Consider the following 14,261-nt stretch of genomic DNA (forward strand, 5'->3'; position numbering starts at 1 on the left):
CCACAACTGATGTACCCATCTCCTTTCATCCCTGTAGAAAGCTAGGATGAGTCATATACAGATGTCATAAATTCTACAGGACACGAAGGAGATAGGACATGACTACATGAACCACATCCCCCACCTGATGCAGTTTGGGGTGACACATGAAGATGCAGCCTTCCCCTTGCTCTGCTTCCGCAGTTATTTGAGCTTTCCTTTCAGGCATGAAAAAGCAATATCTGTAAAAATGTTTCTTTTAAGGCTTGTTGGGGTTGGAGTTTCACATTTCAAAATCTGCATTTTATTTCTAAGAAATAAGAATGAGACAAGCCAGTTTGTGTGGCTGGGGATGAATTTAAATGTGTAATTATATACATCACTTACAAAGGGCAACTGCAGAAAGCCTGTTAATGCAGTGTGCCAGAGGTCTGTGAGGTGTGTTGCTAATGTTTACCTTACACGCACATTTACACACACACACACACACAAAACCTTACAACGTGTCCTTGCAAATGCCTGAGAATGAATGACAACACTACCTTTGTATGCAGGGAAATGTCCTTGTAGTCACTCTTAGGAGATACTGGGAAATAGTTCAGCAAAAGATAAAACTATAAGCAGAATATATCATTCCTCTGAATAACCTGTGTCCTTCAACAACTTTAAGCCCTTTCCCCCATGCTACCTTGAAAGGAGAACTTTTTCAATTAGAAAGGCTTTTATCTGCAATTTCTAGGAAACCAGCTCCAGCATGACTCCCTGACACACTTACAGGTCTCCACATGGGGGCCACCGAGGCAAGGCCCAGCTGCAGTCTGACTTGTCATGGTGGTTGCCCTGTCCTCCTCGCAGGAGCTCAGCAGGAGGGGCGGTTTGGTGAGAAGCTGTCACAAAGCTCTTTCCTACCCATTGCCCTATGTTGTGGAAGGTGGCCACAAGGCAGTTTCTCATCTGTTTCCCTGATTCTTATGACATGGGACTTCCCACCTGTCCCCGTCCTTTGAAAAGAACTGCAGATGCTAAACTGCTTGGCTGGAGTCTACATTTGGCTCCTCGGCAACAGAGTGTCCCTCTGCTTGTGTTGCCCATCATCTGGCCTTTTTGGTCTGGTGTAGTCCTGTGGGATGAGGGATGCAGGTAGCTGGCACCATGTGGCTCTAGTTTACGCTATCTGTTTAATAGATGTCAAAATCCATTTGGGCTTATGGTCTCCTTATTGGCTGAATCAACAGAAGTGTGGCAAGCCAACATAACAGTGTTTTAAGCGGCCACACTGCCCCTTAGTGATCGACTGTTTCAAGGAAAGCCTGACCAACAGTAGCTTAAGAAAAAGAAAACGTTTATTTTCCTCCACTGGACATAGGCAACTGCTATGTTAAGTCAGCACATGTTAGTGCAAAAATTCTTCAGTCTGTTTGGCCAAAAGATGGCTACTACAGTTCTAGGCATCACATCTGCATTCAAGGCAGGACAAAGCAGCGAAGGCAGGAAGCAACTATCTGCCTAGTTTTCTTAGGAAAACAAAGCTTCCTCAAAACCTGCCCTCCTTTCCTTTTGTGCATTATTGGTCCTAACAGGGTCATAGCACCCTGAGCTTAAGGGAGGCCAGATACCCAGTTTTGAAAGAAAGGCACTAGATCAGCATGATTGGTCTGGACTACACCAGACTAATCACAGTACACCCCTGGGCTGTCCCCTTGCCTCTCTGCACAGAATAGATTAGGAACTTAGCCAGGGGAGCAGCTTTGTTCCAAACACTTAGCACAAGTTGGGAAGCACAGTAGTAAGTTCCCCACATACTTTTATTGAGTAAAATTAAAACCTTGAATACTTAACAACCTACAACATTCGAGGCCTATATATATCTTAGTTTAAACTCATAAAAATAAAAAATGCATTCATGGTCTCCAGAAAGAGACTAGCACAATAAAACGCAAATGCAAACCAAGAAAAATATTTGCAACTCCTAGCATGTAAAAATGGCTTATTTTTCAAACATTAGAAACTTGAGATGAGAAAGATCACCAAGCCAAAAGATAAGTGGGCAAGAACATGGACAGACAGATCACATAAAAAGTATAAAGGAAACCTCAAACCTTAGATGCTCGACCTTACTCATAATTTTTAAAATGGTAATTAAAAATGTTGAAATGCCATTCTCACTCATCATATTGGCAAACATCCAAAAGGTCAGCAATATCCTGTGTTAGTAAGGCTGTAAAGAAAGAAGCATTTCTGGTAGAACGCAAATGGCACAGTCCCTAGAAGGGCCATGTGGTGGTAACTATGCAACAGTACGAATGTTTCCACACTTCAACCCCACTCTCATACTTCTGGAAGGTTATCCCACAGGAGTCCCTGCACAGCTACAAAACTGCGTGTACAACTGTTATACTGAGCCACCGACAGTAACAGCATAAGAAGAGAAGCAACCCATTTCCACAAATGGATGGTTGGTGACATAAACTATCAAACATCTTGCAATGGAAAACAATAAGGCTGGAAAAGAATGAGGCTACCTTGTCCGTTGTGCTCGGGGAAGGTATCCAGGACAGATGGTTCGGTAGAAAGGCGAAGTTCAGGAGAGTGAACACAACGCGATGCCTGTGGTGTCATAAAGGGGAGGGTCAGTTTATTTTTGTTTATAATTGCATAAGGTACTGAAGGTGTAGCTGTACTTCTAGGGGAGGGAAGAGATGGGAGAACAGGGTGGGTAGAGCAGAAGCAGAACTTCTCACTCCATACCATTCCTCATTTTACAATCTGTAAATCGTTCCCTATTCCAAAAATTAAGTTTTTAAAATCCCACATCTTGTATGTAGTTTTTAGAACCAGATTATATGTCTTTGTATCTCTGCCTCGCCTCTTACTCCATGAGTGAATTGGAGCACATTTCTTAACCTCTCTGAAGAAGATTTTAATGAGTTGATAAATGTAAAGGAATAAAGTCTAAAACAGAGTAAGTTCTGGCTGTTGTTAATACTGCATTGAATAGGAATAATGTTGAAGAACTCTTGGTATCTATTTAATGAAAAGATTTCCAGAATCTTTCCAATATTCCTGTATAATAGTTATAATCTGTTTCTCTTTTTGAAGATAATAAAATGGCTGCCAAGAGAAATAAAGCAATGAAATCCAAGATAGCACCGATTCGGAGCCAGGACAAATGCAGGAGATGACACTTGGGCACTGCCAGATCATTCCATGTCAAACTGACGGGGACACTACAAGACAAGAGCACTGATCGCATTCCCTTCTAGCAAATCAAAAAGAGAATATCACAAACCTGATTTTGAGGTATTAGGAATGTGCAAACTGTTTCAAGATGTGTAAAACATCTGCAAAACACAGCCCCTGAAAGTAACTGCTACAGTTCTGGATGAAATCAATAGATGAAATCTTCCTACTCATTTTCTAGTTGCCCAGAAAATGGGGGTCACCATCAGGATGGGAGTTTCTAGGAGAAACTTTAAATAAAAGACAACGGGTTCAGCTGTGGTGCTTGCTTTTACACTCCTGATCATGCCTACCCTATGCTTATTTTTAAAAATAGAGAATTACTAATGCAGAAATGACACAATAAGCTGGGCACTGTCAGTTCATTTGTCAACCCCTTTTGGATGGCTTAGGTTGGCTTTTTCTGTGGGAAATGAATATGTGCATGACATTTCGATGTTTGGATGATCAGATATATTGGGTAACACTGATTCAAAACAGTACAAGGAAACAGTTTTGGTGTTTTTCTTTCTAATCAAAAAAACGAAGCCTAACGCATTGTGAAGAAATTGTGCCCCCTGCTGATTTAATTTGATATTAATGTTATCAGCTTAAAAAAAAAAATTTTTTTTTTAAACCAGGCCTGCAGGAGAGTGCTGTGTCCTCAAGGTCACTAAGGCAGCCTCTCCTAGTAATTAAGAACTCTTTGCTTGATATCGACCTTGGAGAAAAAGGAACCAAAAGAAGAATGCTTCCTTTTGTGAGTCTTTTAAGATATTTGTACTAAGAACCTTCTCAGTATTCCACGTACCTTTGTCGACTCTGGGAGAAGCAAGCAAGACAAAAAGCTTAGAGACACATGTGGCTTAATGGTGAGCATAGCCCCTTGTGATTACCTTCAGTTTTGTTAGGACGCAAAGGACATTAGAACTCTGTTCCAACTATCAGAAGAAATAAAAATGCTCTTGCATTGGCTGCGTTTATTCAGTCCGAGAATACGATTATTGCCATGAATAGCAATCATGGTCATACGTTCCAGGTGCCAGAAGTCATTTTTTAACTGGATATGAGCCAATTCTTCAGATTCCAAATGCGTCCTCTATAAAGGGCTCCAGCCCTGAACAAAATTGTTAACTAGAAATGTAGCAACTGCAACTCAATCCCCCTCTTCTGGGATCCTCATATTTGTCTTGATGCCTTGGTCCCTTCCTTGCCTACTGCCTCTCAACCCAAGCTTTTGTTTCATTTCTTTTTCTGGTCTGGTACTAATTTCTAACAAGTAGCTAAGCAATCTTTCAGGAAGTTTTCATTGACAGCACTTCTGCTCTTCTCCTCTGCAATGAACTAAATGTTTGTGTCCTCCCAAAATCCATATGATGAAGCCCTAACCCCACTGTGATGACAGTATTTGGAGGTGAGGCCTTTGGAAGGTTAATTAGGTTTAGATGAGATCATAAGAATGCAACCCGAATTATGTGACTGGCACCCTTAACAAGGGCATGTAGAGAACAGAGCACGTTCCCTCTGCCACGTGAGGGCACAGCAAGAAGGTGGCCTTCTGCAAATCAGGGAGAAGGTCCTCACCAAGAACCCAACCATTCTGATGACCTGATCTTGGACTTCTGGCCTCCTGAACTGTGAGAAATAAATGACTTCTGTTTAAACCCACCACTCTGTGACATTTTGTTACCGCAGCCGGAGCTATAAGACATTTTCTCAAAGAAATACTCACCTCTTTAGGAGAAATTCCTGAATGTGGAAAGGACTTCAGTGGCATATTTAGTCTTGGAGAAGATAATGGAGGAGGTGTTTGGAGTAGAGCGCCACACCTCAGGCCTCTCCTAGCTGAGGCCACAGGCCACATCACTGCTCCTCTGCATCTGTGAAAAGACCAACCTTTTCCAGTCTGAAGGATACAAAACTTTGTTCCAGATTCAAGTAACAGGTAGGTAGGAAAAATTCCTTTTCCCCCAACCCTTAGAAGGACTTTGTCTACCCGGAGTCCCTTTGTTCTTTAATTAGGGTTGCCAGATTTAGCAAAGAAGAGTACAGGGCACCCAGTTACATTTCGATTTAAGATAACGATGAATGATCTAATATTTGCTGTTTATCTGAAATTCAAATTCGATTTAACTGGAGTCCAGCATTTTCTCTGATTTCACTGTTTTCACGCTTTGTTTTCCAGGACGTTCTAAATCCACCCAGAGCAGCTACTAGGCCAGATGGGGAAGGCAGCCCAGGTCACCATAGCCGCCCCTCACGGCAGCAGCTGTCTCGGGCATTCATCTCCCTCTAGCGGCCTCCAGAGACATCACACCGCCAAGGCGGGGGTGGCAACCTGGCATCTAGCGCCGGGGCCTGGGAGAGGACGCTGGAAGCCCACACTCTCAGGGCGTTCTCAAAACACTGGGGAAGGGGCCTGAGGAGTTCAAAGCCAGCTAAACCTAGATCCATTCCACCCCGTACCCCACCCCCACCCCAGGCCTTTGCACAGGAAAGTGGCCCTGTTCCCATGAGCAGAAATGGTGTTTCTCTTGTACAATGGAAAAGTGTCTCTAGAACAATCTAAGCTGATGGTTCATGTCTAACCCGGGGTTACACTCCATCACTAATGACTGACTGATAGCCGTTGTCATTCCATGCTGACGAGAAATCTAAGCCCTTCTTCCCACTGGATCCCCAAATGATTTATCACTATTCACTTAGACAGCAAGGTCCAGGAAGGTGGAGACACTTGTCTGTCTTCCCTAATGTGCGTGGCACCCAGTAAATATGTTTAAATGAACTGATGTTGAGATACACTGGGGGGAGGAGAGGGGGTTGAATTAAAAATAAAGAAGAAACCTCTTCTTATTCTAAGGTAATGATTACTTCATGAGGAGAGGAGGTGGTGACTAAAAGGCTTACCCTCATTAATGACTGTGGCATTGGGTCTTAGAATGCCACTTCCACTCTTAACATAGTAGACTGATGGCTGGAGTCAGGACCAACACTGAGGCATCGATAAGAATGGAATGGCTTTACAGTACACGACTTAAAGTGTAAGTGAAACACGGGGTAATGTCTAAGTTAATGGAATGGAGCCGGAGCAGGGGTTCTAGAATCCAGAAGTGACTAACAGATTACACTTCCGAGTTCCTGGAAAGACAGTTCCTTCAACAGAGGTGTTCCGCGGTTGCTTGTTGAATGAATGAATGAATGAATGAATGAAACAAACAAACAAACAAACAAACTGTATCACAACTGTCTCCACACCAAAGTTTACCTGTCATGGAGTGCACTTATTGGTGTTAGTGGGATCAAGGCAAGGCAGGTAGAGAACTTAGTGACAGAACTTTGGTAGGAGTCCTGCTGCCGTCAGTGGTCATACTAAGGAGTGATTAGGGGCAAAGGGGACACTTTAGTCTGCCTCAGTCTCCCTCAAGCCACCCAAAGAACACAGAATCTAAGCAAAAGCAATCATCTCGCTTTGCATCATCAAGACAAATTGCCCAGAAGTTGCACCTTTTAACCAGATTGTCCATGGAAACCCTGCTACGCAGATATGCTGGACCTCCATCCCCTAGTACCCATCTTAGCCCTGATCTGTCATCTCACAGACTGGGTGGTAGGTATTTGCACAGGAAATTGAGACATCAGGTACTCACCCTTTTAAAAAATTACTCATAAGGGAGGATATAATAATTACTGAGCATCTAATATGTGGCAGGCACTATCTCTTGTTACCTCATGTGATTTTCATGGCATGTTAGTCAGCACGGCTGCTACAACAAAAACATCATAGACTGGTGGCCTAAACAAAAGACATTAATTTCTCATGGTGAAGGAAGCTGGAAGTCTGAGATTGGAGTGTCAGCATGGTTGGGTTCTCGGTCACAGTCTTTTTTCTGGCTTGTAGATGACTGCCTTCTTGCCATGTCCTCACATGGAAAGAGAAAGAGCTCTATTCTCTTCCTCCCTTTATAAAGACACCAGTCCCATCATGGGAGGTGTCTGCTCTCGTAACCTAATCTAAACCTAACTACCGCCCAAAGGCCCCATCGTCAAATACCATTCTATGGGGGTTAGGATTTAAACATATGGTGCGGGGGGTACGCAAACATTCAGTCCTTAGTACACAGTAACACAGTGAGGTTGTCATTACTGTTCACACTCTACAGATGTGGAAATGGCAGGTTAAGGGAGGGAAGTAACTTGGCCAGGGTCATGCAGAGGGTGCCAAGGTACAAACCTACTTCTACCTGATCTCTGTCCAACTTACCACAGTGGAACTTGAGTATGCATGAGGAGGCCATCTGTATGCTAAGGAGGAGGATCAAACAACTAGGGAATGTATGCTGAAAGTCAAAAAGCAAGCAGCAAGGGAAAATGTGAAGGGAGGGTGGAGCTGTGAGTGGGAGGCAGACAAAGGCTCTGTCATTCCTCTGCTGGAACTCAGCTCCGCCACCTGGGTCTCATCAGCTAGTCCCTCCAGACCTAAGGTTCTTTAGATAACAAGGGACAGTACGGTGGTTTCGAAAATCTTTCTCAGTTTTTAAATTTCCAGGCTGAGCCTCCTGAGTATTCTGATCTAGTAGGTCTAAAGAGGGGCCCAGGAATCTGCATTGATAGGAAGCATGGCAGATTTGAAACTCAGAGGATCTGATGTTCTTTAATGCTTATTCCTCCTCTAAAATCTGTAAATCAACTACAGAGGCTACATTCTTAAGAGAATGTTCTAGTAGATTTTAATTATTTTTTATATGTAATTATTTTAGGAAAGAAGTTAAGGCATTTTGTGATTGATCTGGTGTACTTTTCTAGAGAGCAAGATTGCTAGGTGGAAGTTCTCATGGTGTTTTCTATGTCATTTCATTGGTATGTGGCAATTCATAGTCCAGTCCCAGTGGATATGTAAGCTCCTTAAATTTAGTAATTCCACTTGATGTTAGATTATAAAAAGTTATGTGGGGTAGAACCTGCAGACCTTCCAAGGAACAGTTAATCTCACAAAAAGAATGATTTTGGAAACAAAATATAGTCATGGCTGTTTTAACCAGATTTTCTTTTAGTTATTTAGATCCTCTATTTATTCCTTGAACATGTACTTTTTTTAAGCGCTCACTATGCTAGGAGCTGTGAACAGGATGAAGAGTTGCTTGGTTTCATTAACCTACGTGTGTATCATACCTCCTCAAATCTTGTTCAGAAAGAGTCCGGGTAAAATAAAGTCAAGAAGTCAAAACGAAACAGATTACAGAATGTTCTCACGATGAACAGGATCACTGTGCACACTTACGCTAATGGGCACATGGATGGGAATGGTGCCAGGAGCAAGCTCTTAGAATATCATCAGTTATAAGAAGTCCAAAATTCCTTGAAAGGACAGAAGGAGGCTGTGTTACACCTTCAACCTGAGGTAATCTTCAAAACCCATTTTGTTCAATCACAGTCATTCAGCTAGGCTCACTATTAAACCAAAAATGAATAGTTTTAAGTCCTTTAACTAAATGTTCCCTTGTTCCCTCTTACCACTTTTTGGTTTTCCTGATAACTTAGTTCTTGGGCCCCTCAGTTCTGTCCCTCCTTGGCTATTTGCACTGTTCATACTCGTAGATAATTATTATTTCCTTCTTTAGTCATCACCCACAGTCCATACATTTCATTATCATTATCTTATTTTGGTGCAAGAAACTCATCTAATTACACCTATGCACTTCCCTGTGAAGATGGTATCATAACATTAATAATTTGTCTCTCTTATAATTGAATAAGTTACCTAAAAATGATTTTTATATCTTATTTCTATTCCTCTCTTTATAAAACCTCTGCCTATATTGCTGACTTGTCACCTGCTCAGATATCTGAGATGAAATCTACCGGTTGGGCAGGCCAGTTGATAAATGACTAACAGGCAATTCTCCTTCAGGACGCTCAAGATTGTGTAAGTTCGCCTGATTCATACCTGCTGCAGCTGCAATGTGTACTAAGAGCGCAACAACAAAGAGTAGGGATGATGACAGCCCAGCCGCGGCGACTAGTTCTCGAACTCCATAAGCCAACAGGGAAATTACGACTTGGTAAAACAAAGAGCTCCCAAAATCATTCCAGAAATTCCAAGGACTGATGGGATTTTTCTTCACATGCTTGCAGTGAAGAGACTATGTTGTTTAATTGATGGTTTTCTTCAAGTTTGCTCCATTGTTTCTATACTTCCTTTCGAAGGCTCTTCACTGTTATTCAGTTCAATCTCTGCTCAACAAAGATTTCTTAAGCCTCTTCTACATGCTAGACACTGTGCTAGGAGCTGGGAATGCAGCCATAAATACCATCAAGTAGACACAGACACTAGTCTCTACTGTTATATTCTTCTATTCATTGAATCAGATTCACCTATCCTTAAATATTTTGATAATGAGTCAGAATATAAGAGTATGAGCTAAAAGCATAGGCTCTAGTCAGACAGACTTGAGTAGGACATGGAAGCTCGTCACTGCTACCTGCGTGTTCAGGGACATGAGGGTACTACTGAGCCTTTGGATTCCCATTTGTAGAACAGAGATCCCCTTACCACCTTCTCCCCAGGGTGAGTGTGAAGATTAGAAGAGATAGTTCCTATAAAAGTATTTGCACCAGTGCCTTACACTGAGCAAGTGCTCAAAAAGTAGAAGCTCTTATCACTTAATAATATAATTTTCCAGGCATGTGTACACAAACTCAGCTGGTTTTCTGCCAGAAGGCGAGGGCCTCCTCGAGCCATCAGCTGGGCTAAGCTTAAGAAAAGATGTCAGCAAGGACTGAAGATGATGTGTGATTCATTCCATAACTAACCTGTGGTTGAAGAGTCAACCAGGGGAATGTTCAAGTGAAGATTTCTCCTGGCAAGTGAAATTAAGAGAATAAGAACTGGAGCTGTGGTCTAGAGTTCCCTCCCTCCAGCATGACCTTTCCCCAGATTGGTTCTGGAGAAAACAAGTCCTGAGAGAAGGTGTGAAGCAATAGTTCTCTGGTCAAAAACCTTTGGAAAATGCCATATAACATATATTGTGCCTTATATATTCACAGCACACATTAGCATATTAAAGATTCAAATAAAAAAATACTTAAACTTCCTATCATCTTCAGATATCCTATTCATATCTGTATAGAATTCTTTTTCTTTTTAATAGCACCAATTAACATCTCAAGAAACATCCTTAGGGAAATGCTGCTAAAAGAAGCTGAAGCAAACTGACCTCACGATCATCAAGCAACGAAAAAGGTGTATACTTGGGGAACAGGCCAATTATTTTTCTGGCTTTGACCCTCACCAGTAGTGTAATCTTGAGCAAGTCACTTGATGTCTCCACATATCAAATGAAATGATAACACATCTTCCTCAGATAGCCAGAGATAGAAGAGTCATTATGAAAATTCATGTAAGGGAAGAATAAAAGTTGCCAAATAAAAGTTAACGTATTACAGTGTGCATTCTAACTTTCACCAGAATAAATGTCAAGAAGCATTTCTTAAGAGTGAAAAGCCTTTTGATATTAGATGGCTGGGAGGAGGCTGGGGTATGTTCAGGACATAGCTATTAACGAAAGCATAGGGTAACTGTTGGAAATGAGTAGGCATTAAGACCGGGAAGGTGGAGAAAAGAAGGAAGATAAGTCAGTGCTGGCATGCTGAGGCCACCAACAGAAGTGGGGGGAAAAAACGAGTCGGAATGGCAGAGGGGCAAAGTGAGATAGATATATAGATATATAGATATATATATATATTTATTTATTTATTTATTTATTTATTGTGCTTGTTTTGAAGCTAACAAACCACCCAGTCGGCGATTTCATCTATCTGGTCTTAGAAAGGTGATCAGAGCTTTGAAATAAACTGGGGAACCTTTAGCACATCATTGTGACTCTTTTAAGAAATTGATCATTTTTTTTCAGCTCTTTATCTTCTGTGTTCAACCTAGTGTCTGGTACATGGTAGAAGCATTTAAAACGTTTGGAAAATAAATGAACAAATTAATACTCTGCAAATCTAATAAAGTAAATTCTATGTCAAATGGCCAGAATAAGGTAAAATATCAAGGGAATAAATAAAATGATAGTTGAAACAATGGAGTTAGGAAGACCAACAATGAAAGGTGTGTAAAGAAAAAGAAGGCGACCAGGGTCTAAGACAGGAACTACAACCAGCGAAAACGGAGTCAAGAGAGGCTGACAGAGAAACCGGTGTTTTGTAACATAACAGGAAAGAAAGGAGAAAGTGGGTAGTCAGTGATATCAAATGCTCTCGGAGATCAAGTAGGATGAAAATTCACTTCTTTCACTCATGCTTTGGGAAGAGCATCAGGACAATAATCAAAATCCTGATGTCTGGGAGGTGGTGATACAGCCTGGGCAGAAGGAAAGTCCCCTCTATGTGCACACACGTTTAGAACATGAACATAAAACAAGCCCGCTAATAAGAGGAAAACAGAGACCTAACTCTTTTTGTTGTTTCTAATACAAGATAATTCTTTTTAAGCTTTAAACTATGGAAAATTTTGAACATGCAAAAGTAGAGAGAGAAGTGTAATGAACTCCCAGGGATCCAGCACTCAGCTTGAACCCCTGTCAACTCTGTCAATTTTGTTTTGTCTACACCTCCACCCACTCTCCCCCACACATACTGAATTAGAGCAAGGCAAGCACCAGATACCATGTTATTCCAGTCATAGATATTTTTGTTTGAGACTGAAGGGTATAAGGGCCAGGCAGCAAAAAAAACAAAAAAGGCCTCCTTCTGGAGCAGATGAACACAACAAACAAGAACCCAACACCAAGGAGGAACCTCGCCCTTCCTCTCCCTGAGCATGTGGCTATAACCAGCAGAAAGCCACCAGAGTGAATGAGAAAACAGAGAAAAACCACTAGCTTTATTAAAGAAGAGAATGCCTTTGAATAAAGTTGAAATGCCTTTCTTCTTTTTTTAAGATTTTATTTATTTATTTGAGAGAGAGAGAATGTGAGCAGTGGGAGGAGTAGAGGGAGAGGGACAAGCAGACTCCGTGCTGAGTGCAGAGCCTGTCACAGGGCTCGATCCCACAACCTTGAGACCATGACCTGAGCCGAAATCAAGAGTCAGACACTTAACCGACTGACCCACCCAGGTGCCCCAAAATGCCTTTCTTCTAGGTAGACTTACTAAAAAAAAAAAAAAAAAAAAAAAAAAAAACTAAAAAAAAAAAAAAAAAGGGCAATTTTAGAACATTTCTAATTTGAAACAAAATTGTATCTATGAAATTAAGGTGAACGGTCTTGAAGAAAAATAATCTGAAATCAGAAAAGTTTGGTACTTGAATTTAAAAACATTTAATGATGTGTACAGACAGATATAGAATGTGGATCAGATGATTCAATATTGTTAAGGTGTCAATTGACATTCTCCTAAATTTGCCCCTCCCCCTGCTTGTGCTCTCTTTCTTGCTTGCTCTCTCTCTCATATGAATAAATACAATCATTTAAAAAAATAAAAATTAAAAATAAAATAAAAATGAAAGGCTTTCAGATTGGATCAGAATACCAAATCTAAGTAAATGCCATTTCTATAAAATATCCTTAAAATAAATACAATGCTTAAACATTACAGGATGTGTAAAGAAAAACCAAGAAGGGAAAAAGAAAAAGGGAGAGGTAGCAAAACCAGCAGGAGATAAAATAGGATTTAACAACTATAAACACTATATAGGATTAAGAGGTCGTAAGTGATAAGGATTTTAAAATTTTGAATAATATAGTTAAAAGCTAATTTATACACTAGAGAAAACACATCATTTTGAAAAAACATGGCAATTTTACAAAAAATTCCAATGCATGGAAATTGTTCATATCACATTCTCTGATTACAGTCAGAAATAAACAAAATACTTAACAATAATAGAAAAACAGTCATTCATATAGATCTAAAATCACTCAGATAAATTTGGGGTTAAAATAGAGATTGCCACTATAATTAAATCTTGTTTAGAAAACGGATATAATGGGGCGCCTGGGTGGCACAGCGGTTAAGTGTCTGCCTTCAGCTCAGGGCGTGATCCCGGCGTTCTGGGATCGAGCCCCACATCAGGCTCCTCTGCTATGAGCCTGCTTCTTCCTCTCCCACTCCCCCTGCTTGCGTTCCCTCTCTCGCTGGCTGTCTCTATCTCTGTCGAATAAATAAATAAAATCTTAAAAAAAAAAAAAAAGAAAATGGATATAATGAAAAACCCTGAGTAGTAAAATTTACAAGATAATAAAATAAATGAGCAAAGAGGAGCCAATATATTTCTTAGTTTGTAAGAGGAATCTGCATTATATGACATTAAACATTAGAAAACCATAATAATTAAATAAGCTTTCCTTTAACTCTTTTACACTAAATACCTGATCAAACTCAGTCTGGCCTACTGACATTTTTCCTCCTTTTGATTTCCATCCTCAGCAGCAACACCGCACTCCCTTACTGGATACTTGATCCTCTATGTCAGAACTGATTCCCTCTAAAAGACTGGAGAGGTAAATCATGGAATGATGGCAAGGGAAAATGACAAGGTGGAAAGGGCCAAATCCGTATAGGCTATGTGAAAGTCCCCTGGTTATGGGGGTGACTTTCCAACCACCTACTACTTAAAGTGTAGTTTACTCACGAGAAGCATCGACATCATCAGGAAACTTGTTAAAAATGCAAATTCATTGACCTCGCCCAGACCTCTGATTGACTCTCTGGAGGTAGAGTTCAACAGGTGCTCAACAATCTCTCCAGATCATTCTTACACATGCTAAAGCTTGAGAACCACTGCTCTAACGTTTAGAACCTCCCTTTAGAATCCAGCTTTGTCTACCTAGCCAGGGTCGTTTTCCCTTAATGAGCCAATTTGCCCTTTAGATAAGCAACAGGTGTGTGAGGTTTGAGTGTTATGTGTAGGAAATGGGGAAGGGAGAGGTGGAGAGGACAAGGTGGAGGTCATAGGAGACGTGATTACATATTTTTCTTAAGGGATAACACTTTATACTTTCTATTTCATAAGAACGGAGAAGCTAAACAATCTTTCTAAACAAAATTTAAGCCCAGCATTG

This window comes from Ursus arctos, unplaced genomic scaffold (genome assembly GCF_023065955.2).
Source record: "Ursus arctos isolate Adak ecotype North America unplaced genomic scaffold, UrsArc2.0 scaffold_29, whole genome shotgun sequence".
Lineage (NCBI taxonomy): Eukaryota > Metazoa > Chordata > Mammalia > Carnivora > Ursidae > Ursus > Ursus arctos.